The sequence below is a fragment of the Cupressus sempervirens genome, chromosome 7 (genome assembly GCF_028749045.1).
Source record: "Cupressus sempervirens isolate cs-2001-9-10 chromosome 7, ASM2874904v1, whole genome shotgun sequence".
Classification (NCBI taxonomy): Eukaryota; Viridiplantae; Streptophyta; class Pinopsida; order Cupressales; family Cupressaceae; genus Cupressus; species Cupressus sempervirens.
In genome coordinates, this window is record NC_143124.1 from 312,162,767 (window position 1) to 312,189,423 (window position 26,657).

The 26,657-nt window shown below is 32.2% G+C and overlaps 1 pseudogene; it reads left to right on the plus strand.

Moving 5' to 3' along the window:
• Positions 1-1,356: 1,356 nt before the first annotated feature.
• Positions 1,357-1,881, plus strand: LOC149546661 (CRAL-TRIO domain-containing protein C23B6.04c-like; annotated as a pseudogene).
• Positions 1,882-26,657: the final 24,776 nt, after the last annotated feature.

A 26,657-nucleotide genomic window follows, 5' to 3' on the forward strand; every position in this document is an offset into this window, starting at 1 on the left:
TTTCATATTGTTTATAACTATGCTAGATCAATCAAGCACAGATCTAATGGAAAGAATTATTGCTTCAGTGCTTCTTAAGGAATCTAGAGCTATGACTATAAAGGCTTTAAATTCAATGACAGGGCTCCTAGTCCAAAGTGCATAAACCCCAATGCTTAAAGAATGAAAGTGATATCTCTTGTGAGGAGAAACCATTCTAAAGAATGATGCTAGTAGCTTAATAGTCACATTATATGTCCAGGTGTTAACAATGAGAAAGGACAACTCAAGGATACTCTCCTAGTATGCAAGGGTGATGTGATTTGAAGTCATGAATTCATTATTCATTATCCCATAGGTTTCTTCTATTACTGTAGTCGATATTGTGGCATGTTATGGGCCTCCAATGGAATTTTGTGATGGAAATCTGTGTAGATTGTGTGCCAAATGGATAACTTTAATATATCAGACTGATGCAAACAAATTTGAATGTTGCAACCTCTCACGAGGGATAACTCTTCTCTATGTTGCTCATAATGACAATTTCATGGAGATATGGTGACATTGGAAAAATTAGTATGAAGGAACAATTCCCTCGCAATAACCATTTTGGTTTATATGCAAAGATCTCATATAATATCACTTTGAGTACAATCTAAATATTTAGATGATCAAGAAATAGCAGAGAAAACCCACAGTCACCTGGATATATGACAATATTGAGTGCATATCAACTGGGAATAAATCCAAATTGTTCAACAAAATGTCTCGGGTACAATATACATTACTAAGAAGTTTGGATTGTGTGCGTATGTGAGCTATGGTAATGGGTATATCACACTCCAACTTAAGTTAAACATAGAACTACATTTGATGTGAAGAACTCGAGCCCGATAAATAGACAGATATGGCTTGAAATTGATCATCGAGTTTATGAAATAAGACTGTTGATGCCAAAGAATAACATGTGGACCATTTAGACATATGTCAAACATGTAATGTAATTTCAGTTATCTGATGTTTTCAAGCATTGAAAATTTGAAGCCATAATCATCGACCCATGGTGTTGGTGCATCTTCTCACCAAGTTCAAAGACTTCATTCTAAGCATGGAAGCTCAAAAGGTGATAAATGACGATTTCATAAAATGTCACCATTTTGGATCCACTGCCACATATGATGAACATACCATATGGTCATTGGCACTTAAAGAAAAGTGAAGGAGGGAGTTAATTTCTTCAATCTTCCTCTCGCAAAAGACTTTTAGGTCAAATCTTAATAGGCTGGTGCAAATTCTACACACCAGTGGAGTAACAAGTCCGAAGTTGTATTGCTTGATCATTCACCAATGATGCTGGTAGCATAGACTTCTTCCAATATGATGAAAGTTAGAGAAAATTTTCTTGACAAAAATGGAAGAACTATTGTTGTGATGACCCTTGCAAAATAGAACACTACATCTCAAGATAATCAATTGCATCACCTCATGTATCTCATTGAAAATGCCATCATCAATTTACCTCCTGATTAGGAGCAGATGGTTTGGCTCATAGACTTCACTGGTTGGTCCTTGCCAAATTCTATGCCAATTAGAACAGCTTGAGAAACTACAAATATTCTACAAAAGCATTATCCTGAAAGGCTGGCGTTGGCAGTTCTATACAATCCTCCAAGAGTTTTTGAAGCCTTTTGGAAGATTGTCAAATATTTCCTTGATCCAAAGACATTTGAGAAAGTTAAGTTCATTTACCCAAAGAACGATGAAAGTGCTAGAATTGTGCAGTAAAAGTTTGATCTGGATAAGCTTCACAAGGAATTTGGAGGAAATAGCAACTCTCAATATGACCATGAAGAATTCTCAAAGCTTGTGAGACAAGATGACATAAAAACTGCCCAGCATTAGATGTCAGATAGCAAGCCCAATGACTTGAATGGTAATCAAACTTCACAAGAAGATATCAAAGTTGATGCGAATGTCCAAGGATGATGATCCAATTTTGATTGACATTATAATGTTCAAAGGTGCAGAAGTAGGAATGTTGGCAGTGCCAATGCTTCTTTGTTGACTCCATTATGCAATTGTCATTCAATATACCAGCATCAAGTTGACTGATGGAGTCTTTTCATTTCATATTCTTGGAGGCAGATCAAAGGATGAGATAGAGTCTTTTGGGCTTCTCCTTATGTGTAATTTCAAAAATGTTATTCAACGTCTTTCCAAGTCTCTGAATTTGAAGCACTTCATATTCTCATGAAGGCTTATGCTGGTGTTTTCTATATAAGTTGTTGTAAAAGATGTAACAAGTGGTCAAAAAATTGTTGGTATGAAGGGAGATTGCAAAGACAATCATGCTTGTTGTCAATTCTTTATTGTCCAGGTGCTTCCCTTTTTACTTTACATATAGTCAGAGAGCTGGAATGGAGGAGAGAGCACATTTAATTTCTCTAATTTCATTCATGTATTGAGATTAATGTTCAGTTTTTGTAATAGGTTTGGCTAGAGTCTACAAGAAAATATGATTAGAGTATTATATCTGTGTGTTTAAAACAAGGAAATGTTTTGTTATGAATCAGAGTATTTGGGCAACACTTTTCCAATTACTTTCAATTGGAGTATTGTTATGATCAGTTTTGAGCACTTTCTTGTATTCTTAGTCAAATGGTGATTGGGAGATAGATCAGAGTACTGTCAACTGATCCTATTGCAAAGGTTTGAATGTTCATTTTCATTTTTCATCTTGTGTCATTGCATTTGCATAACAAATAGCATTCTTGCATCACCAATGTTGGGAAGTCATAGGATGTGTGAGTTCCTGAAATTGGATAGGATTAGAATCTAAATCTACTTGAGTTAGTCCTAGATAGGATTAGCTTGGTTTTTCCTCAGCTGTTATCTAGTTAAGAACATAATTCGCAGTAGGAATTAGAGATAAAACATAATTCATTGAATACCATTTACATAGGGAGCTGTACCTCAATTCAGAGGGAAACTAGATATTCTTAGAAACAGTTTCACAACTGTTGCATAAAGTTGTTCTTCATTACAAATTGGGAAAATTAAGAGGAGAATCATAAGAAGAACAATCTATTTACCAACACATAATTAGGATGGTTCTTATTCTATTTTGAAGGTAGGGTGCAAGACTTCTCTATATGCTATGCAAATGTTCAATACTAGTCACTTTGCAAAGTTTCCTTATGTGAATCTCTTTGATCTTTTTGTCCTCCTCTACTACCCTCTTCTTTCTATTTACAAGTCTTCCATACAAGTCTTTTGAGATAAAACCTTGTATTTCAGAATATTTCTTATTATCAGGTATCAAATGTCTTATTACTTTTGACATTATGGTCATATCATTTGTCAATTAGTGACTAAACACTTAATCATTTGGTCAGTTAAATTACTACTAAGCTTCATAATATAAACCAAGAAGGAAAGTAGTATAAGCCAAGCTTCATAAAGTCAAATGAGCTTCATAGTACAAACTAAGAAGAAAGTAGTGTTAACCAAGCTACAATGTCTACTAAGCTAACCATGTTAACCAAGCAGAAGGAAGGTAGTGTTGACCGAATTGTAGTGTCAACTAAGACCTTCAATGTCAACTAAGTTCTATAGTGTTCACTGAGTCATTAGTGCTAATTGAGTTCATGTCTACTCCTAAGTCAACAATATTGATAGACCACCAGTGTCAACTGAGTGCCAGAGCTCACTAAGTTTACTATGTTGTAGAGTGTTAGAATATCACCCATGTGATCTTGAGAACCCAAGTATCAATAATAAGCCAACTTGGTAAAGATTATTAAATATGATATTGTATGCACCTTTAGAAGGTAATTATTTTGACTAGTATAAATGTAATATATCTTTTGTGATTCAAATAAAAGGAGTGTAATGCATAAACATAAGTATGAATGTAAATTAGAAGACAAAGTCTACAAGTAGTATAAGGAAAAGTAGAATCTCATCCATTACATAAAGGCGATCTTTTACATCAGAGGAATTTTATACAAAAAACTATGTTGTAGAGTGGAGATCAACTACTTGTTCATCCTTACATGTGCATCAGTCAAATCCTCTAACAAGGTGGGCTTAATAGTCTTATGCAAAATATCCTAATCATGTGCATACTTCATTTTATAGTTTAAATCCTTTCACAAGGTGGACCTAACAATCCTTATTGCTCCTAACTAAATAGATCACTGTAAGTTTTCAATTGTAAGCCTTAACAGGCCAGCATTATATTACAATAATAAATCTTGTGGCTATCATCCCCAATCTAGTTTTACTTTCTATTTGGAAGGATTTTGGGTTACCAAATATTGTGTCAATTTTTGTGAGTGTTTTATTTCATTCAATCTTTCATGAATATAATTAGCTAAGAATATCTTATGAAGAATTAATTAGTGAATTAAATTTAAAGTTTAATTAGTCCTTGGTTCAGCCACTTCCCCTTGCCCCCCCACCCTCCACCTCACCTAGCCCACTATATATTTCTAATAATTGGTATTAGAGGTTTAGTTGTGACATCAGAAGTTTATTAGCTTGAGAAAAGATCAGGGGAAATGGAAGTGCACAAACTAGATAAAGCCATTGAAAATGAAAATTTAGATCTACTTATGGCCATACAAAAATTCAAGAAAATGAAGGAGCAACTCTCTCAATCCTTGAAAAGAAGGAAGAACTCGAAACATAATTGAATGGCACTTTCTACATTGAAGAAATAATTTAAGACATTTTCCAAGACAAAATTTTAGATGAAGCTAATGAAACAATCAAAACCTACTTGAAAAGAATCTTACTCTTCATGAAGAAGTTAGAAAGATGAAAAGAGAACAAGAAATTTAGTTAGTAAGAATGTGTGAAGACATGGAACGAAAGGAAAAATATAAAGAAGAGAAAATATTGCTCACTAAAAGGATAAAATAAAAACACAATGAAATTCAACACCTATTTATTTAGTAAGAAGATTTTATAAGTCAACTTAGTTGAGAAAATCAAGAGCTTATCAACTTGAGAATAGAAAATGAAAGATCGTTGAATGATCTCAACATAGAAAGGTAGACCAATGAAATGATGAAAATTGTCAACAAATCATGAATTAGTTGGACAAGGAAACTCATTTTAGACACAAAGGAAAATCTAGATTAGGCTGTACATATGAAGGTGAATCATTACAACAAGGAGAATAGAAGAAGAAAAGGCCTACTTGTAATCATTATGGAAAGATGGGGCATACACCAATAAAGTTTTGGAGTAATGATAAATCAAAATTTAGTGGATGTATAGAGAAAACCAAGTTTGAAGGAAAATATTTCAATTACAACAACCAAGGGCAAAAATATTTAGAATGCAAGACCAAGAAATTTAACCTAGTAGTCTAGATTGTGAAAGCTATCTCTGATTGGGATTATAACACATAGTGTAGATGTTACTTGTGTGGTGAGCATGGAAATTTTGGACTAAATTACATAAGTAATCACATGAGGAAAAGAGACACTACAAGTTTGAGATGTTTTGTATGCAAGGAACTTGGACATCTAGCCAAGAAATATATAAATTGAGCTACAGTTGAAGATGAAAAGGAAGCAAATGCTAATAATATTAGAAGTCAAATGAGGTAGCAATGGGCAATGAAATAATGTAAGTAAAAGTGATGAAAGTATTGACACTAAAGTCAATGAGTTAGGTTACTCAACCATTAACAATTAGTTATCCATGGAGATCACTGGAACTATGGCTCAAAGGAATCATTTCATACCAGTTCTAGTTAGAAAGCAAGAAGATCTAAATCAACATTTGAGATGCATTGGGATCACTAAGTTGGATGATAATTGAAGTAATGTCTTAGACCTTATCAAGAAAGGTCAAGTTGTATGAACTAACTAAGCTTGAATGCAGATGGTGAATTTGGAGTTCTAACTGTGTATTGATGTGGTATCTACCAAGTTGATGACTTAATCAAGAATCTTATGTCTACCAAATTTAATATATTTTCACCAAGATTTATTTCATATGATATATTAATGGAAACTTGAAGAAAATTTTAGATTAAAAAGGAAGATTCAAAGATTTTTCTTTTTCATCACTAATGTTGGGGCGAAAAGGGAAGAGAATTATTGAGCGCACAAGAAATTTAGAGTTATTTAGTTAAATTTTTATCCATCAGTTACTAAGAATTATGGCATCTTCATCTAGCAAAAAAGTCAAGAAAGTATCTAAGATTTTGGTTAGAGACATTGAGCAGAAAACATCAATGTTCAAACCTTGTCATGCAATCATAGAGGAACTAGACCCAGTTGGTGTACATTCTCAAATTCAACCAAAGGTACTCTTGATTCATGACATTAGGTCATTTTAAAACTATTTGATTTAAGAATTTGGAACCCTAGAGTTGAATCAAGCATATGAGGTGTTATGTGTAGATGGGAACTTGAAAATCACCCATGAACATCTAAAAATAAAGGGTTTAAGCCACATTCTACATATGTCGAAGGATTTCAAAATTAAGTGGATAAGGTTTATCCTAATTCATGTTGATGACATGAAATTTAGGATTGATCAACCCATAAATATTATCAAGAAAATGATTCATAGGGTTACTAGGTTGCCTATGACTAGCAAAGTAAAGACAATAAAAGACCTTTGTTGGCTTGAACTAGCGAAGAAGACTCTTGCCAAGTGGGATGGTAGAGGAATGAAGATTAATGGAGTCATTGACATGGAGATTATGTTTGGAATGCATGTAACTATGCATAAGATATACAATTACAGAAAACTTAATAGTGTTTTGTGTGAAGTTGTATACTTAGCATACAAAATAGTAACAAACAATCTATCACTTGACCTTGTTGAGTTGCAGCTGAACTAGCCAAGCAATAATATGGAGAATCCAAGCATCCAAGACAAATCCATTTAAGTTTGGCTCACTCTTGACATTCTTATTCTTTTATGTTTGAAATTTTTTTCCTTTCAAGGACACTATAGTATGGAAAAAGGAGATACCTATTGTATACCAGATCAATGGCTTTATATCTGATATGGGAGATAATTTTGAGGTCATGATGGATGCATATTTTGAAGCATCTAATAAGAAAATTTAGAGTAGGCTCAAAATTCAAAAGAAACTAGTTAAAGATTATGAACAAGACACATTTTTCATTGCGGATTGTGACAAGCTGCATATTTAGGTATTTAGGCCAAGAGTTGGATGGATAAAACACCTTGCTTATGAAGTAAACATTCATGACACTAGAGATATCATTGAGGCTCTTGTCAATGAGCCTGTGGATCCAAAGGAACCATATTTTGGAATAAATATTTTGGAATACTTGAAATAAAGCTTCCTCAAGCCATGAAGTGACGAAGAAAGAAGGTTGGGAAGATAAAAAATGAATGAAAGAAATCTGGTTCCCTTCTTTTTCTCACAAAAGTTAAGGGTGATGATATTGAAGATAAAGAAGGAGAAGATGAACATGAAGAAGAAGAAGAGGATATAGAAGAAGAAGAACCTCACAAGAAAAAGGGGAAATTAATAATAAGTAAACCTGCAAGGTCCTCACCTACCTTTTTTAGTAGAAGACCCACAAAGTCAAGGAAGAAGCTCAAACTTCAAGAAGAAGATGAAGATGAATAAGAGCAACAAATATCTTTCAAAAGGTCTACCTGAACCTTGGAAGAAAGACTAAGAAGACTCATACAAGGTGCATGTATGATATATTTCAAATATCTTAAGTAAGAAACAAGAAGTAGGGAAGAGAAAAAACATATAGAAAAATACCTAGTAGAAAAGATGGCTAAATTGAAATACTCTTTGAGTGAATTAACTTCTCAAGTTCTAGATATAATACTTAAGTTAGTTGAACCTAGATGGGAAAATACAGTAAATATTGTCAAGGTTATTGGTGAACAAACCTTAAGGAAGGTTATACCAGATCTTTTAGATATTGAAGTAAAGAAAGCATTGAAAAAGCATGAACAAAAGTTTACTCCTAAGTTCAATGCATTCTTGATTTTGTAAAATGATATTAAATCTATTGCATAATTGAATACAATTAAATGGAATACAATTTATGGATTTCATGAGATAAAGCCTTTAGAGGAAGTTTTTCAAGTTGATGATAAGAAAGATAATTAAGAGTACTTGGATTATCATGAAGGACATGAGGACCTACTTGAGATTTGAAATATTAAAAATTTTGATCCTAAGAAGGCTGGAGTAAAGGTAATGGCCTCCCTCCCTAATTCTCTAAGAAAAACCTTAGACATGTCTATCTCAAAGAGTGATGATACTGAGTCATAGATGATTGAGTTAAATGCTATTCCACTAAGCACTCAATTGACAATTAGAGCTATCTTACTGAGTGCAATGATGAATACTATTTCCACCATTGTATCAACTGAGCAACAAGCTCCACTCTTCATCACATCAAGCAAGACTCAGTCACAATAAGGTATTTTAATTACTCATTCTATTGTTTATATTTCTCCATTAAGTAATATGGTTTCTTCTACTAGTGTTTCAATAGTGAGAGCAATGACATTTGAGGTTAATCCTCAACCAAGTACTAAGTATTTGAGTGAAGAAAAGGAAATTATTCCTTCTACTATTCCAAAGGAAAAGGGTAAAGAGGTAGAAGCCTCCATTGATGAAATTAACCTGGATGAGGATATAGTAATTCTAAATTGGGATATCTCAAATCTTGCTCCTAAAGAGATGAATACCGTTGGAGAGCTTTGGAAGTAAAGGAAAAAATAATATAAGTTGAGAGTAGATAGAAAAAAGAGAAATCAAGTGCTTAGATATCAAAGCTATATTTTTGATGCACTTAGTATAGAAATTGATGAAAAGAAATCTATTTTGAACCAACTTGTTGACATAGTATAGACATTCAATGAAAATTGAAATGGTCAAGAGAAACTTCTATAGAGAGTAGAAATGAAATTTGAGAACAAAGTTTTAGAGAATGTGGCACAAAAAATTTCCATAGATCAAGTGGAACTGTCCACTATTCTTGTTACTTTTGAATTTTTTATAAATAAAGTTGTCTCTTTATTTGTAAAGTTAAATGATACTGAAAATTTCACCAAGAAAATAAAGGACAATTTGTCAAAAATGATACTAATCTAAAGGCAAGTGCACCTCAGTTGTCACTTGACTCAAGCACTAGCTCTACACATTTTGTAAAGATAGGGTATTTGATAGACTTACAAGCAAAACTGTTTAGAGAAGAAGCTAGAATTTGAGCTACACTGGTAGATATATAGAGTTTGATAATTCCTAACATGGATGTAATGTAGAAATACATTGCTCATGCTAAAACATTAATCTGTGACAAAAACTTTTCAATTGTTGATAATATGATGGAATTATCAGCTGAAGTATAAATAACTTTGCATACCTGTGAAGTTTTACATGATAACTGGGATAAAACAATATCCAAAATTTTGAAGCTACATAGTGCTTTCTTTTCATATTTTAGAGTTACATTCTAAATCTGCATAAAAATATGGAGATATTTATTATCATACACAAGGGGGAATATATCTATAAGAAGGAAGAAGAGATATATGTATAGCAAAGCTACATAAGAAATTTTAAAAAATAAAAAAAATGATTCAGTGTTAGCCAAGTATCAACACTATAGTCAAAATGAGCTACAGACCTAAGTATGTTGATAGGGGGGAGTTTTAACTTATATTTTTGAGGAATTAGAATTTTGGTATGATAATTTTTTTTCACTAATGACAAAGTGAGAGATTGTTGACCTTATTGTCAAATCATTTGTCAATTAGTGACCAAACACTTAATCATTTCACTGGTTACATTACTACTAAGCTTCATAGTGTATTTACCAAGAAGGAATGTACAATAAGACAAGCTTTACAAAGTCAACCAAGCTTTACAGTAGAAATCAAGCAGAAAGTAGTGTTAACTGAGTTACAATATCTATTTAGCTACCCATGTTAACCAAGAAGAAGAATGGTAGTATTGATCAAGAAGTCGTGTCACTTGAGCCTATCAGTGTTAAGTGAGTTCTGCAGTGTTTACTGAGTCATTAGTGCTAATCGATTTGATGCTTGCTCCCAAGTGATCAATGTGGACTAAGCACTAGTGTCAATGGAGTGCTAGAGCTTTATGAGTTCATTATGTTTTTGAGTGTAATAATATCACCTGAGTGGTCTTCAAAACTTGAATACTAGTAGTAAGATGACTTCATGAAGATTGTTAAATATGGTATTGTAGATGAGTCTAGAAGATAATTATTTGCATTGACATATATGTAATATATCTTGTGTGATCCAAATAAAAAGAGTGTAATGAAGACACATAAGTATGAATGTGAATTAGAAGAAAAAGGCTACATGTAGTAGAAGAAAAATTAGATTCTTGTCCATCACATAAAGGTGATCTTTTACATCAAAGGAATTGCTTACAACAAACCAAGTTGTAGAGGAGAGATCAACTACTCATCTTGATAGGTGCATTAGTCAAATCCTCTAACAAGGTGGACTTAATAGTTTTATGTGGAATCCCCTAACTGAGTGCATACTTCATTGTATGGTTTAAATCCTTTCATAAGGTGGACCTAACAGTCCTTATTGCTCCTAATGAGGCATATCACTAGAAGTGATCAAGCATAAAATTTAATAGGCTAACTTTACACTACTTCAATAAAGCTTGTGGGTATCATCCATACCCTAGTTTTACTTTCTATTTGTAAAGTTTTTGGTTTACCAAATATTGTATCCAGTGTTATGAGTGTTTTAATGATTTCAATCTTTCATGCATGCAATTAGATAAGAAAAGCTTATGAAGGATTAATTGGTGAATTAAGGTGAAAGTTTTATTAGTTCCTAATTCACACCTCCACCCCTCAAAGTCAACTAACCCATTGTACATTTACAACAATCACAACATTTTCTATTTCAAATTTCTCAAAACTACTATACAAATCATATAACTTATTTGAATGTACAAAAATTTCCTTTATTTATGATAACATCATTTAGTGTTTCAATCTTTGGTTCGCATGATAACACTTTTACGTCTATCTTTTTTCATGGCCTCCTTTAGCTGTGCTTCTTCTTCATCTCATTCTTATGATTTAGACTAAACTATTTGAGTTATTCTTCTCTGAATGCCTTTATAGTAAAGAAGAGTCTTTCTCTTCTTCTCCGGTCATGTAGCCATCTGCTTCACTCTTTTCAATTTAAGAGGCTCAATTTATCCTAATTAACTTATGTCAACCATGTAGGCTTCCTTGTGCTTGGAGGGGTGGCTGATTGTACCTTCACAATATTGATATCTTCATCTTTTTGAATAGGTGGTACAAATTGTAGTTGCACTTGAGATACTATTGCATAAGATGTACAAGGTATTTGTGTTGATGGACTTGCTATTGTTACACCTTGATTTTCCACTTGCTCTAATTGCAAAAGTAATTCCCTTAGCTTCCTTGTACTCTTCTTACCTCATGTATGTTTCTTTCAATATAGTATATATTTTCTTATCTACTTTTTTTTCTTTTTTTTCTATAAAGTTCATTGTGAAATTCCTTTCTCTCTCCTAATAAGTGCCTCATCTAGGACATTCCATATCTTTCCTCGAGTCAAGAATGATCTTTACATAAAACTTCAATGATTTCTTCTATCATTCTATATCTTTTAGGATCAATGAACTTGACCCCTGGTTCCATTGTTTCCATGCATGTTACATTAATTTCAGCCATGAAACATATATCATCTTTATACTTCTCTATGAGGGATGGATGAATTTAGTATATTTTCTTCATTTTTTTTGGGAAGTGTTCATCATCCTATTGATATTTGGTGTTATCTTATCCTCTAAATTATTCTTGTAGTAGTGAGTTATTAGGTTCGTAGTTTATTTATTTGTAATTTTCTCATACCCTTATTTTTCTCATAACCTTGCATGCTAGGGAATTTCCTCATAACTTGGAAGAATATATGTTTTTATCAATGATTCAAATCTTAATGTTGCATTCTTTGTCCTCTTAATTATCTCAATGTTCTCCAATAATTACTACTTCAATATTTCACACATATTAACTTTCTCCTTCTTTATAGGCATTAGGTATGCTACAAGGATGATTCCAGCAAATATTGAGTTAATCCTTGAGTTATATTTAAACTTATAACCTATTATCTTACTAATCAACCTGACATCAATCTCATTTAGCATGTCCAACTTCAAATTTCTGCCATTAGACTTAGTTTGTAGAGTTGTTTCAGCTATCTTCTTTACATTTTTCTCATTCAATGGATTGTTTCCTTCATTACTAAGTCTAGTGAATGTTTGAATCATGTCATTGTCTATCATTATAGGTATGTCACCTACCCAAATCATATCTTCATGAATTATTCTCAGAATGATTCTTGTCCATTCGTGGTTGTCAAATACGAGTAGAATATATACTTAATGGTCTTTAGCTCACCCAAATACTCAATCCCTTACTTAAGAGATAGGTCATTATTGTGAGCTATGCTTGGGCCCTTTTGAATGTCATTGTCACCAAAACTTTAAAACTTACAATGTATGTATGTCTTTAAATCCCCTACATGTAAAACATTGTTGGGAACTTGTGAAAATGCTCCTAGCGGATCATCATCCATTGAACAATAGTGGTGCTAAAATTTATACCTACGCTTCTCACTGATATCAAATATAGTAGGATTTTCCATTTTTCCAAATTGAAACTTGAAATTACAACCACACAAATGATAAATACCTTAATTTTGTAGAACTAGGGCTTGCTCCAATTTGTTTCTTAGAACACTACAAATTTACTTTAAATTCACTCCAAAGATTTCCTTTAACTCTTGCATGATTGAATGGTTAGCATTTACTAGATTTCAATTCTTAAATTATATCTAATTTAAGTATGCATTAATTATGCAAGCACACAGTCAACAAAAAATGTTTTTGGGTCTCAAAAAACTTGTTTTCATTTGCACACTCTCATGTGAAATTTAAATCTTTAGTGATCCGACAATAATGGGTTCCACTTTTTGACCAATTTTAACACTTAAATCAATATTTTTGAAAAAAAAACCTCACATTTGAGTGACATCTCTAAAATTATAAATAATTTCAAGATGAAATAAACTAGTGATTTCTAGTACTCTATTTCTACTTTGTAACCAGATTTTTTAATTTTTAATTTTTTTTATTTAAGTTAATTTTTTCTTCTCCTTTGAAAAGTGGTACATATGAAAAATCAATATTTTTAAAGAGTGACAGTCTGCGTGACACACATAACTTTTTTTCTAGAAATTATAATGAGTTCTTTCTTTTGGTGTTGGATTTGTAACATCAATATCTAGAGGATGCATTTGTTTTGATTCAATTTGGTTGAATATTGTATAGTTTATGAAGTGACATGAATCATAATCTAGACATACATTCATTTTGACACTGATAACTTGAACTCAATTTATCATAAATCTAATTTTCTTTTTTTAGTAGAAAGCTATCTCAACAGCCTATTTCCTGGATATTTTTCAAAAAAAGATCGACCTAATTTACAAATTTTCCCAAATTGTTAAGGTTAGTTGATGTTCAATCAGTAATGAACCTATAATGAGTTAAACTCATATTTTAAAGTCTTAATGAATATAATTTGTATTACAATTATAGTCATTAGAAATCTTTTTCCGAGTGACACAAATTGGTATTTTTTATTTTATAGTAGGAGATCATTCAATCTCAATTTTGAGGGTCAAAAGAGCCAATTTCATTTAGTTTTAAAAAAGAGCACCAAATTTTTATAAATTAACATGTTCGTGTGAACATGTTTTATATATTCCCATTAACATACAAGCCCAATGGAAAAATGAAAAGATGGGGTTTTCATCTAAAAATTATTGTAAAAATACATTTGTGCAAACATATTATTAAGGGATGTTCATGCGAACATCCCTTATTTAAACTAAATATGTTCATGCGAACATGTAATTCTTTTGTATTTGCATGAACATCATTAATAAGTTCGTGTGAACATACATAAAATTGAATATAGGAATTTTGCATCATTTCATGATTTCCTTCATGTCACAAAAGTGCTATCTAGTATTGTGGGTTCACCCTCTTCCATGCACTTAATCATAGCTTCTCCATATTATTATCTACCTTATATCAATTATGTAAGTCTCAACTTATTGTTTAATAGTATTTTTACTCTATTGATGCTAATTTTTTATTAATGTGTTTAACTTGATTGAGATGAGTTTAATAATACAACTAATTTCAATCTACTTCTATGTGCTTCACTTGACTGGCCTTCCTATACCACTTATGAACTTGTTGGATCTTTGGTGTTGAAAAATACTTCATTATATTCTTCTATATGTTTTCTTATATTGCCATTTTGGTTATTACTGTTGTTGTCATTCCTCCTAACATTTCTATTCATGTTCCTTTGGTAAGGATTTATCATGTTGTCCATCATGTCTATTCTATAGAATCTTTCTATGTGATGCATATTATTACATAACTGACATACTATCACATTGTTCACAAATCTAGGTCCAAAATGATTAACTGGTGCTCTTCAAATTCTAGCAATATGTCCAAAGTTGTTGTACTTATAAAACACAATGTTACTTATCATTCCATTTTTCCCTTCATTAGATCTTCTACTTGTAGGATTAGTACCTCTAAACATTACACTATTCCTCTTACTATTATCAAATTTAGGCTTCTTAGAATTAACTACTTTATGACCAAAACCATGATGGTTATTGTTGGAATTATGATATATTTGTCATTAGTGCAAACACTTATTCAATTATGAATGCTTACTGAGCTCATCACTTAGTCTATAGTTCACATTGAGAATTCAACGGTTACCTTATAAGTTCAGCAGGTAAACAGTTCACACCAAGCATTCTAGAGGATACCGAGTGAATGGGCAATTCAGCAGTGTTTACCAGGTGAAGAAGGTAAATGAAATAAAGTAGTGTTTACCGAGTGAAGAGGGTAAATGAAAGAAAGTAGTGTTTACCGAGTGAAGAAGGTAAACAAAAGAAAGTAATGTTTACCGAGTGAAGAAGGTAAATGAAACAAAGCAATGTTTACTGAGTGAAAAAGGTAAACGAAAGAAAGCAGTGGTTACCGAATGAACCAAGGTAAATCAAGAAGATAGTTTCTACCAAGTAACAATACATCTACCGAGTCACCTATGATTACCAAGTTTAGAACTACATCAAGTGATTAGTATGGACCGAGCCTTCAATTCTACCAAGTGCATGATGATGCTGAGTAATGAAGTGGATGCCGAGTAATGAAGTGGATGCCGAGTGTCAGAAGGTCACCGAGTCAGTTCAGTGAACCCAAGTTTTCTACTATCTGGCCGACTCAATAATATTTTTTTCACTTATATTTTGGCCGACCTTGTACTTGTAAATAATGAATGGTATATATGTAATGTATGATATCATTTTTTAAGATATATGGTGTAAAAAAAAAAATATGAGAGTAAGGTTCACATGTAAAAAGGTAGTGCTATATTTTGAGAAAAGTGAAAGTGAATCAGTAACAGAGAGAAAGGGATTCAGCAAGGTCAACACAGGAGCAGAAAAGATATATCTATCACATCAGGTGATCAATGCAAAAGGGATCTTATTAACAGTTACAAGTAGATCCACTACCTCATCCTAACAGGTGAATCAGTTTGTAAATCCTTTAACAGGGTAGACTTAACAGTCTTTTGTAAATCTCCTAATAGAGTGCATACTTTAGTGTATGTTTGTAAATCCTCTAACTAGGTGGATCTAGCAGTCATACTTGCTCCTAATAGGGCAGATCATTAGAAGTGATCATTGTAAGCCTTAACCAGCCAACTTTATACTGCAGTATTGAAGTTTAGTGGGTATCATCCCCACCCCAATTTTACTTTCTATTTGGAAGGTTTATGGGTCACCAAATCTCTATGTACATGTAAAATGAATGTTTGTTCTTTTAGTTATGCAGTAGATTAGATGAATGAATGGTGAATGGCTTTTATGCTGAAGTATTTGAAAGTTTTATAAGTTACTGATTCACCCCTCCCCTCTCAGTAACCTATCTTATATTGAATATTTCCAACAATTAGTATCAGAGCATTGTGTTTCTCAAGATAAAGGTTGACATCTTGAGCAAAGATCAAGGACAATTGAGATATTTAGACTTGACAAATCTATTGAGAATGAAAAGATAGATCTAGAAATGGCCATGGCTCAACTCAAAGAAGCAAAGGAGCATCTTTCTCAATCTTTGAAAAGAAGAAAGCAACTTGTAAGACAAATGAATGATCATCAGTATATTGAAGAAAAGATTGAAGATCTTTTACCATCAAGCAGTTCAAATGAAGCTAATGAAGCAATCAAGGAACTCCCAACAATGAATGGTTCTCTGCAGGAAGAAGTAAGAAAGTTCAAAATAGAACAAGAAATCCAATCCATCAGGCTATGTGAAGTTTTGGAACAGAGAAACAAGGCAAATGAAGACTTAGAGGTAAGAAATAATCAATCCCTTCAGCATGAAGATCTTGTAGGTCAACTATCTAATGCAAATGAAGAAATTATGAATCTAAGATCTGAGAATGAAAGTTTGAGGAATGTTTTAATTACTAAAAGACAAATCAATACAAGCTTACAAAGTGATCTAAGATATGAAAGAAAAATCAATGAAAGCTTGGAAAATGACTTGATCACTGAAAGGCAAGTCAATGAAAGAATGATGAAATCTCAAATAAACATGACTCAATTAAATCAGTAAAGTGAGAAAAACTTTCATAAAAAAAAAGGTAAAGTTGGTCTTGGATACAAGGAAGAAGGTGAAACCTCCAAACAAGGTGCTCAAAGGAATCAAAGACCCACTAGGTCAGGAGTAACTAAAGTTTTGTTCGACCACCTAGTTGCAAGGTTCTATCGAGTAGATCGATGATAGACTGGCAAGCACTATGTCATCTCATCTACCTTCGTACCAAGAATTAATGATAGTATTTCCATCAAAAGGGAAAAATTTGATTTCATTTTTCACCGCGACTTAAGAATACTCATAGCTAAAATATTTCCAATGAATCTAGAGAAAATCCCAAGCGATTCCAAGCGAATTTCCTACAAAGAATTTGTTCAAGATTTTTCTTATATTTATCGAGTAGCAATGGCATCTACAAGCACCAGCAACAAGGTGAAAAGAGGTTCATAAATGTTGGTAAAGAATACAAAATGGAAAGCGCCTAACTTCAAGATTGTTCCTGCCATTGCAAAATCACTCGACCCAAATGGAGCTCAATCACAAATACCACCCAAGGTACTTCTTATCAATGATATTTGTACTCATTTCAAATGTTCTATTCAAGAAATTAGAAACCTAGAGATGGATAATGCCCTAGGTGAAATGAGTATAGATGGCTCTCTGAAACTCGAATTCAAGCATCTGGAAACCAAGGGCTTGACTCATATCTCGCATATGCCTAGAAACTTTCAAACCAAATGGATTAGGTATATCCTAAGTCAGGTGCATAATGGTCAGTTGTGGTTGAAGCAACATGTAGTGATAACAAAGAAGATGATTCAAAAAATCATGGGTCTCCCTATGCTCAGCAAAACCAAAACCACCAAAACCCTAGGTCGGGAAGAGCTACAGAAATAAACCCTAGCCGAGTGGGATGGTAGAGGTTTAAAGGTCAACACTGTACTTGATGTGGAATTAAGATTTGGCATTCATATAATTTCATATAAATTATAGAGTTCCAGCAGATTAAATAGTGTACCTTGTGAAGTTGTGGATTTGGCCCTCAAGATTGTAAAGAAAAAGCTTGAATTTGATCTATCGGAAGTAATGCTGAGACAGCTAAATAAAAATATGGATAGCATAACGACTTCAAAGAATAACCCCTATAAATTTGGTTCTCTATTAATATGTTTATTTTTCTATGTACAAAAATTCTTTCCATCAAAAGGAACAGTAGAATGGAGAAAAGACATTCCAATTTTGTATCAAATAAATGAGTTTGTAGTAGAGATGGGTGAAAATTTTGATAGTATTATGGATAATTATTTTGAAGACTTCAAGGAAAGGATGAATAATAGATTGAGAATTCCTCACAAGCTTGTTGAAGATTATAAGGATGATGTATGCTTCATGGTTGACTGTGACAAGGTATACATTCAAGCAATTAGACCCCGAGTTGCATGGGTGAAACCTCTTCCCTATGAGGTAAATATTGATGAAGCCAGAGATATCATAGAAGTACTGGTAAATGAGCTAGTAGACCCAAGGCAACAAATTTTTTAGAATTCAGCTTGAAATCAAGCTACCAAAGGCCATAAGCAAGGTCAAGAGGAAAATAGCCAAATTGAAAACTACAACCGGTCCTCTTATGCTCACCGAGGGAAAAGGTGAAGATGAAAAAGGTGAAGGTGAAGAAGGTGAAGAAGAAGGAGGAGGAGAACAAGAAGGAGAAGAAGAATCTACAGAAGAACAACCAAAGAAGAAAGGTAGGGTAATCATTACCAAACCTAAGAAGAAGCCTACTATAGTATTTACCAGAAGAACAAGAAAAGGTAAGCAGGAACCTATACTAGTCAGGCCTGCACCCACATTTGAGCAAAGGCTCAAACAATTGGAAGAAGGAGCCGACATCACAAATTTCAAGGCATTGAAATTTGAAACTAGAACAGATGTTGAAAAAATGTAGATTGAGGAACTGGTACTTAGTAAGATGGGTAAATGGAAATACTCCCTAGACTAGATTGCCCCTCAAATCTCAAAAGAACTACTGGAGAGATTGCAACTGAGATGGGAGTTAGCCACCCAAATGGTAAAAGATATTTATGAGCAATCCCTGAAGAATCTTTGACCAAGTCTCATTGGAGTAGAAGTAAAAATTGAAATGAAAAGCCATGAAGGTAAAATGATGATCAGATACCACACCTGTTCGATTTTGATCAAAGACGTTGAGCATATTGTAAATGATGCTACAAATATGTGGAAAAACATCTATCATCTACATAATCCCAGTGAAGACCCAGTGGAAATCAAGGATGATGACAACAAAAACGATGATGAGTTTGATAGCACTCCATCCATCACAGTCTCACTAGGAGAGCTGCATGTACTGATGGAAGATAAAGAGGAAGAGGACAAGGAGGAAGAAGTTGAAGAGGAAATTAAGGTGGAAGATGATTTGGTGAAAATTGCAGCAGTAGTTATTGCATCCCTTCCTCACTCTCCACCTAAAACTGTGACATCATCAAGGTTGGAATCAGCTTCAACACATTTGATAACATCTACATTAGATTTATCATCTGCACCTGCCACATCTCAGCTCTATGTATCATCAATGGAAGTGTCTACCACTTCATCTACCAAGCTGCATCCCTCTTCTTTAGCTATCGAGCTAGCTCCATCATCATCAATCGGTATAGCAATAAGTTCCACAATTTTGTCCATTCCAATTTGTTCTACAATTTGGTCAGCATTATTTGCATCTACTTCAGACCCAATTAGTTCAGATACTACATTACCGAGTGTATCACCATTTTTTGGCAAGTACTCCAATTTTTGATCTGGTATATACTCCTATTGGCAGTCAATCTTCAAGCATCCCAGTTTTCACTACTAGTCCTTCCATCTCTACTATTGTGTCTATTCCTAAGGTCAAACCATTCATCATAGAAGTCAAACAAAAGCAACCATTAAGACTTATGATCACTGGAAAAGAAATTCCTGAAGATATTGACTTAGACACAGAGATAGCAATTCCAAAGATTGACTATGAAAATGCTACCATTGAAGAAATGAGGTATGCTATTCAACTAATTGAGATGAAGGCTACGCAGAAGCAACTAAGGTCTGAAAGGGAAAAGGAATATAGAATAATTGAGAATGCTCAGAATATAATTACAGGAGCTATAGGTGTTGAAGTAGATTCTACTCAACACATTTTGATTCAGTTAGAAGAGGCTGTAAATAAATTCAATGAGGACACCTCTGGTCAGGACAAACTAATTGAAAAGCTAGAAAAGAAATTTGATAATAAGGTGTTTGAGCACATTGCTCAGCATATTGCAATAAAATAGGTAGATTTGACCACAATTTTGGTCAATCTTGAAAATTCTTTTAATAATCTAACTTCACTTTTTGCAAAACTTTGTGATGTTACCGAGTATACCAAGGAGATCAAAGAAAAATTAAATAAAATTGATGAGGATATGAAGGTCCATGCCCAAAAGCTGCAACTTGACCCTAGTTCAAGTTCATCCCATCATCTCAAAATCAAATTTTTGTCAGAAAAGTAGGCAGAATTGTTGAGAGAGGAAGTAAGAATTAGATCAACCTTGATTGAAATTCAGAATATGATTCTTCCTATCATGGACACAATGTAGAAACACATTATCTAGTCCAAAACATTAATCCATGAAAACAATTTTTCAGTTGCAGATCATTTGATTGAACTTTCAGCAGAAGTTCAAATAGCACTCTCCACCTGCAAAATTTTGTAAGATAATTGGGATAAGACTTTGGCTCTTATTCTCAAGGTACATTCTAAGTTTATCTCTCATTTTAGTGTTTCTGTGTAAATACATATTTTTTACTTTGGCATTATTGTCAAAAAGGGGGAGACAGAGTACCAAAGAAGAGATAGATGTCAATAAAGAAAGCCATATGTAAGGATAGAGATATTTGTAAATACTATGTGCATATTGTATGGGGGAGATATATGTAAATTAGTACATCAAATTTTGCACATAAGTTTTGACTCATTAGTGTTTTTGTCACTAATACCAAAGGGGGAGATTGTTGGAATTATGATATATTTGTCATTAGTGCAAACACTTATTCAATTTTGAATGCTAACCAAGCTCATCACTTAGTCTACAGTTCACACTGAGCATTCAATGGTTACCTTATAAGTTTAGCAAGTAAACAGTTCACACCGAGCATTCCAGAGGATACTAAGTGAATGGGCAATTCAGCAGTGTTTACCAGGTGAAGAAGGTAAATGAAATAAAGTAGTGTTTACCGAGTGAAGAGGGTAAATGAAAGAAAGTAGTGTTTACCGAGTGAAGAAGGTAAACAAAAGAAAGTAATGTTTACCGAGTGAAGAAGGTAAATGAAACAAAGCAGTGTTTACCGAGTGAAAAAGGTAAACGAAAGAAAGCAGTGTTTACCGAATGAACCAAGGTAAATGAAGAAGATAGTTTCTACCAAGTAACAATACATCTATGGTTACTGAGTTCAGAACTATGTCAAGTGATTAGTATGGACTGAGCCTTCACTTCTACCAAGTGCATGACGATGCCGAGTAATGTAGTGGATGCCGAGTATCAGAAGGTCACCAAGTCAGTTCAGTAAACCCAAGTTTTCTACTATCTGGCTGACTCAGTAATGTTTTCTTCACTTATATTTTGGCCGACCTTGCAGTTGTAAATAATGAATGGTATATATGTAATGTATGATATCACTTTGTAAGATATATGGTGTAAAAAAAATTATATGAGAGTAAGGTTCACATGTAAAAAGGTATTGCTATATTTTGAGAAAAGTGAAAGCGAATTAGCAGTAGAGAGAAAGGGATTCAACAAGGTCAACACAGGACCAAAAAAGATATATCTATCACATCAAGTGATCAATGCAAAAGGGATCTTATCAATAGTTACAAGCAGATCCACTGCTTCATCCTAACAGGTGAATCTGTTTGTAAATCCTTTAATAGGGTAGACTTAATAGTCTTCTGTAAATCTCCTAACAGAGTGCATACTTCAGTGTATGTTTGTAAATCCTCTAACAAGGTGGATCTAGTAGTCCTACTTGCTCCTAATAGGGCAGATCATCAGAAGTGATCATTGTAAGCCTGAACCAGCCAAATTTATACTACAGTATTGAAGTTTAGTGGGTAGCATCCCCACCCCAGTTTTACTTTCTATTTGGAAGGTTTCTGGGTCACCAAATCTCTGTGTACATGTACAATGAATGTTTGTTATTTTAGTTATGCAGTAGATTAGATGAATGAATGGTGAATGGCTTTTATGCTGAAGTATTTGAAAGTTTTATAAGTTACTGATTTACCCCTCCCCTCTCAGTAACCTATCTTATACTGAATATTTCCAACAGGTTATAACAATAAAAATTAGTAATAGGTTTAAATGACATACCTATGTATTCCCTTTTCATATGACCAAATTAATTACAAGCATAACATCTTCCTTTGAATTGATTCCTTACTTCTTTAGGTGATTCAACTTGCTCAAGTTTCTTAGGTTCATCAGATTGCATAGATATAACTCCAGACTGAGTTGCCTCCATCTTTTTCTAATTATATTTCTTCTATAAATAGGGTGATAAATAACAAGATCTAGCTCTTTTCTATCTTTAGAATTCTAAGTTGACTTTTCTCCAAGGTATCCAAGACTTTTCTATCATAGGAGAGTCTTTGTATAAATATCTTCTCATTAATCTTTTCAGTACTAGAATATAACTTTAAATGTTATAGCTTAAATTGAGTTAGATTTCCTTTTACAATAGAATTTTATTTCTCAATTTCTACATACTGCAACTTTGTAGATTCAAGCTCACATGTTAGTTTGGTAAGGTTAGATCTCATATTTAAATTTTGACACTTCAAATCTAATTCAACTTACTAGTATCTTTCTTCAAGCACAACTTTAGACCTGTAATCTTAAGTTCATGCTTTAAGATCTCATTTTCTTTCTTTAGTATTGAAACTTCATCACTATCCTAGATCTAATCTTCAGGATTTTTCTTGGACTTAAGATAATCTATCTTATCTTTAGCTTTCCAATGTAGTATTTTTCATGTTTGTATCATTCTTTCAAAGCATCTCTTTCTTCAGTAAGAGTATCAATCTCATCAAGAGCTTCTTTTAGGTTCTTTTATAACTATTCCATATCCATAGGGATCTAACTCAAGCTATTAATCCTTCTTTAAGTAACTATCCTCTCAAAGAAATTGTTAGAGATTAAATATACTCAAAGTGAGGTGGGGGGTGAATAAGTATTTCACAATTTTTTTCTCAAAACTAGATATCTTTAACAACTTTATAACTTGCATAAGAAAGTAAGCTAACTATGCTAAATTGTAAGGATAACCATAAAATAAATTAACACATAACACCATGATTTTTTAACTAGGGAAACCCTAGCCAAGGGAAAACCTTGATGGGGATGGTATCAACAAAATGATCCACTAATCAAAAGAACATTGTTAAAGATATTGACCCTATTAGGATTCAATTACATCTATATAGCATCCAGGTCCTTGTTAGAGGGCTTAAGAATTGTTAGAATCCTCAACCATATGAGGAGTTTTTATACAAAAATTACAAATGTATGGAAGATGAGCCCACTTTCTAGACACGCAATATACAATAAATTTCTTCAATAGAAAAGATAGATACAAAAACCTTTGCACTACTAATGATATATTCAATATTAGATATTGCCTTTAATTCTCTTCAAATTTTTTTTAATATAAATTATATTCTTTTAATCATATATCAAAATTTGCATCATACACAATTTCAATCTATTACATAAACATTACATTTAATTTTTCATGTGCAATCTTTCCTTTATACCTTTCTATTTCACAAATATCTTCTCTATCAGCCTTTGTACCTTTATGAAACTCATCAAATATAAAATTATTTTTTTCTATCTTAGGGTTAACATCTAGGATGTTTTCCATGTTATTTAAGTAATCATTTGGGTAAACAAAATAATTCTTTTTAACCCAAAATACTAACTTTCTTATCATGTTATATTTTTCTTGTAAGTACTACAACTAGTATAATTATTATAAATACATCTGTACTATCTCTAAAAAATAATGCTTTTGCACACATCATCATCACATACTATAGTATCTCTAGGTAAGTGCACACATGCTAATTCTTCCTCTATGAAATATGTTGATCAAGACTCTAATTTTTCTATTAGATGAACTGCATAATAGTTAGGCAATTATCTAGGTATGCATCCCAACACTTCATCCTTATAATATGCCAACTTCACATGACTTATAAATTTCCATAAATGAAAACATAAGCATGACTAGCCTAGCTAAATAACCAACAATATCTTCTCATTTTGAGTTTCTTCATTTGTACTCATTTACTATTTAATTTATTTGATTAAATTTGAATTGAGTTAGACTCTCTCTCTCTCTCTCTCTCTCTATATATATATATATATATATATATATATATATATATATATATATATATATATATATATATATATATATATATATAAAAGCCTCAATATAAAAGATAATAAAATGGAGGAACTCATAAATAGTGAGATACCCAAAAGGTGAGTATGGATAAAATCACTATGATATAAGACTTTTAGAAATCATTAACAAGGATCAAGGACTGTAAAAAATGTTTAGCTAGAATTAATGAAAAAATTGATGTGCTAAACAATAAGTTAAATATGACCATCACTAGACTTGATCTAGGTGTGATTATTTCCATGATTTGCAAGGTGTAGAAGGAAATGGTGAGAAAGGTCATGTTTGGGGTGATAAATGGGAAGAGTAAAGTGAGAAAGAAAATAAAAACCAAGGAGGAAAAGTGGGACAAGATAAAGAGTGCCACCCAAATAGAGAAATAGATGGAGGAGATGAAGTACCTTAATGAAGATGAGGAGCACATCAACTAGGCACTTGTTTTTTCTTTGATGGTTATAGCTTTTATTTGTGGCTTTTTAAACTTTTTTACTATCTCCTCGATGTTGTCAAGATGGTCTCTCATCACTATTAACTATATTAATTCACACTATTGTTGGGGTATAAAATCTTTTGTTTTGCTTAGCAAGTTTAGTAGTTTACAATTTAGACATATGTTATTTTTAGATTTTTTTGGTTTAAACTATTCGAAGAACATGGTGTGTTTCGAATATTTTATGATTCTTTAAGTTCTGAATGGGACTTTGACCATCAATGTCAGAGTTTTTTTCTCTATTTCTTGGTTGTAATGACCTAGAGAAGAGGTCTTTTATTTTTCTATTATCTAGGTTCATGACCCTTTTCCTCCCTTATTTAATGAAAATAAGAACCTACTTCCTTGAGAGGTTAGATTCCTAAAAGAAATGGTCTTTGAATGAGACTCCAAACTAAATTTCAACAAGGTTTTAATAATAAAACCTTAATACTAGTGGTAAACTATTTTAAAAAAATGATAACATACAAAGGTATTTGACACATCTCCCATAGTATAATAAAATCTACTTTAAAACTTGTACTTTAGGTTCTCTTTTGTCAAATAATTGATATTATTTGTTCCCACAATTCTAATATTGTACAAGTTTGATAAGAGAGTGTACTATTATATGCTGAAATTTCTTCTTTCAACTAAAATTTTGATAAAAATACTACTTGTATCATTTTTCTTGTTGCTTTTTACATTGTCCTATTCATTCTTTCTACTATTGCATTCTACTATGGGGTCCTATGGACTTATAATTTCCTTTAAATGCCATGTTTCTCCTAGAAGTTATTAAAATTATTAGAAGTTAAATCTCCCCTTTTTCATATATCAAATATATAATGTTTCTAATAACTTCATTCAACTCTTGCTTTAAAAATCATGAATTTATCAAAGCCATTTATTTTTTTTGAAAAATGAAACTAAAGATAATTTTGAATGTTTAAGAATGAAAATTATACAACATCTCTCACCTTATAAGGATCTTATCCTATTAGGACCACACTAGTCAATGTGTAAGATAACTAATTATATATATATATATATATATATATATATATATATATATATATATATATATATATATATATATATATATATATATATATATATATATATATATATATATATATATATATATATATATATATATATATATATATATATATATATATATATATATATAACACTTGATGTATTCAGTATCTTGAGTAGCAAAATGATCTTTGCACTATTCAATAATTTTATTTGCACTATTCAATATATATATACCTGCAAGTTCATGTTGTCAAGATATATGCTTTATAGATGCTCCATCTCCATCATGCTTCCATTTTCCATGTTCACTCTAAAAGAAGTTCCACAAAAAAACTAATATTTCTTCTAGCATGTTGCGTGTCTAACCAATTAAATTCTTTTACAGATTTAAATTATCCCGTGAACATGAAATGAGATTAAAAATAATTATATATATTAAATTGAAATACATGTACAAAAATCAATATAAGTTTTAAATTTAAAGTGAAATAAAAATGTACACATGTGTACACTAACCTACACAACCATCAGATCAGATCTAGTCCTTTGAAACATTTATTCCATGGTTTCTAAGATCTTTAGAGAATATTGCAAAACAATGAGTGACATTACTACTATCATGAACTCTATCATCACTAATATAGAAATGAACCTTCTTGATGATAATGTGTTCAATTATGTTTGAACTTTCTATCTCATCCATACCAAATTGTGCATGTTTATAAGTCACTTACACTAATATTGAATTTTTTTTCAATAATAATAGTGCCTTTGAAGCTTTATTTGACATGAAAACATATAGTTCTCAAAGAAATCTACAACTAAAAGAATACAACTAGGTGGAAAATGATTTTTTGAATCATGAAATTGTTTAGCTTTGCCATCATGCACCATGATAATGTT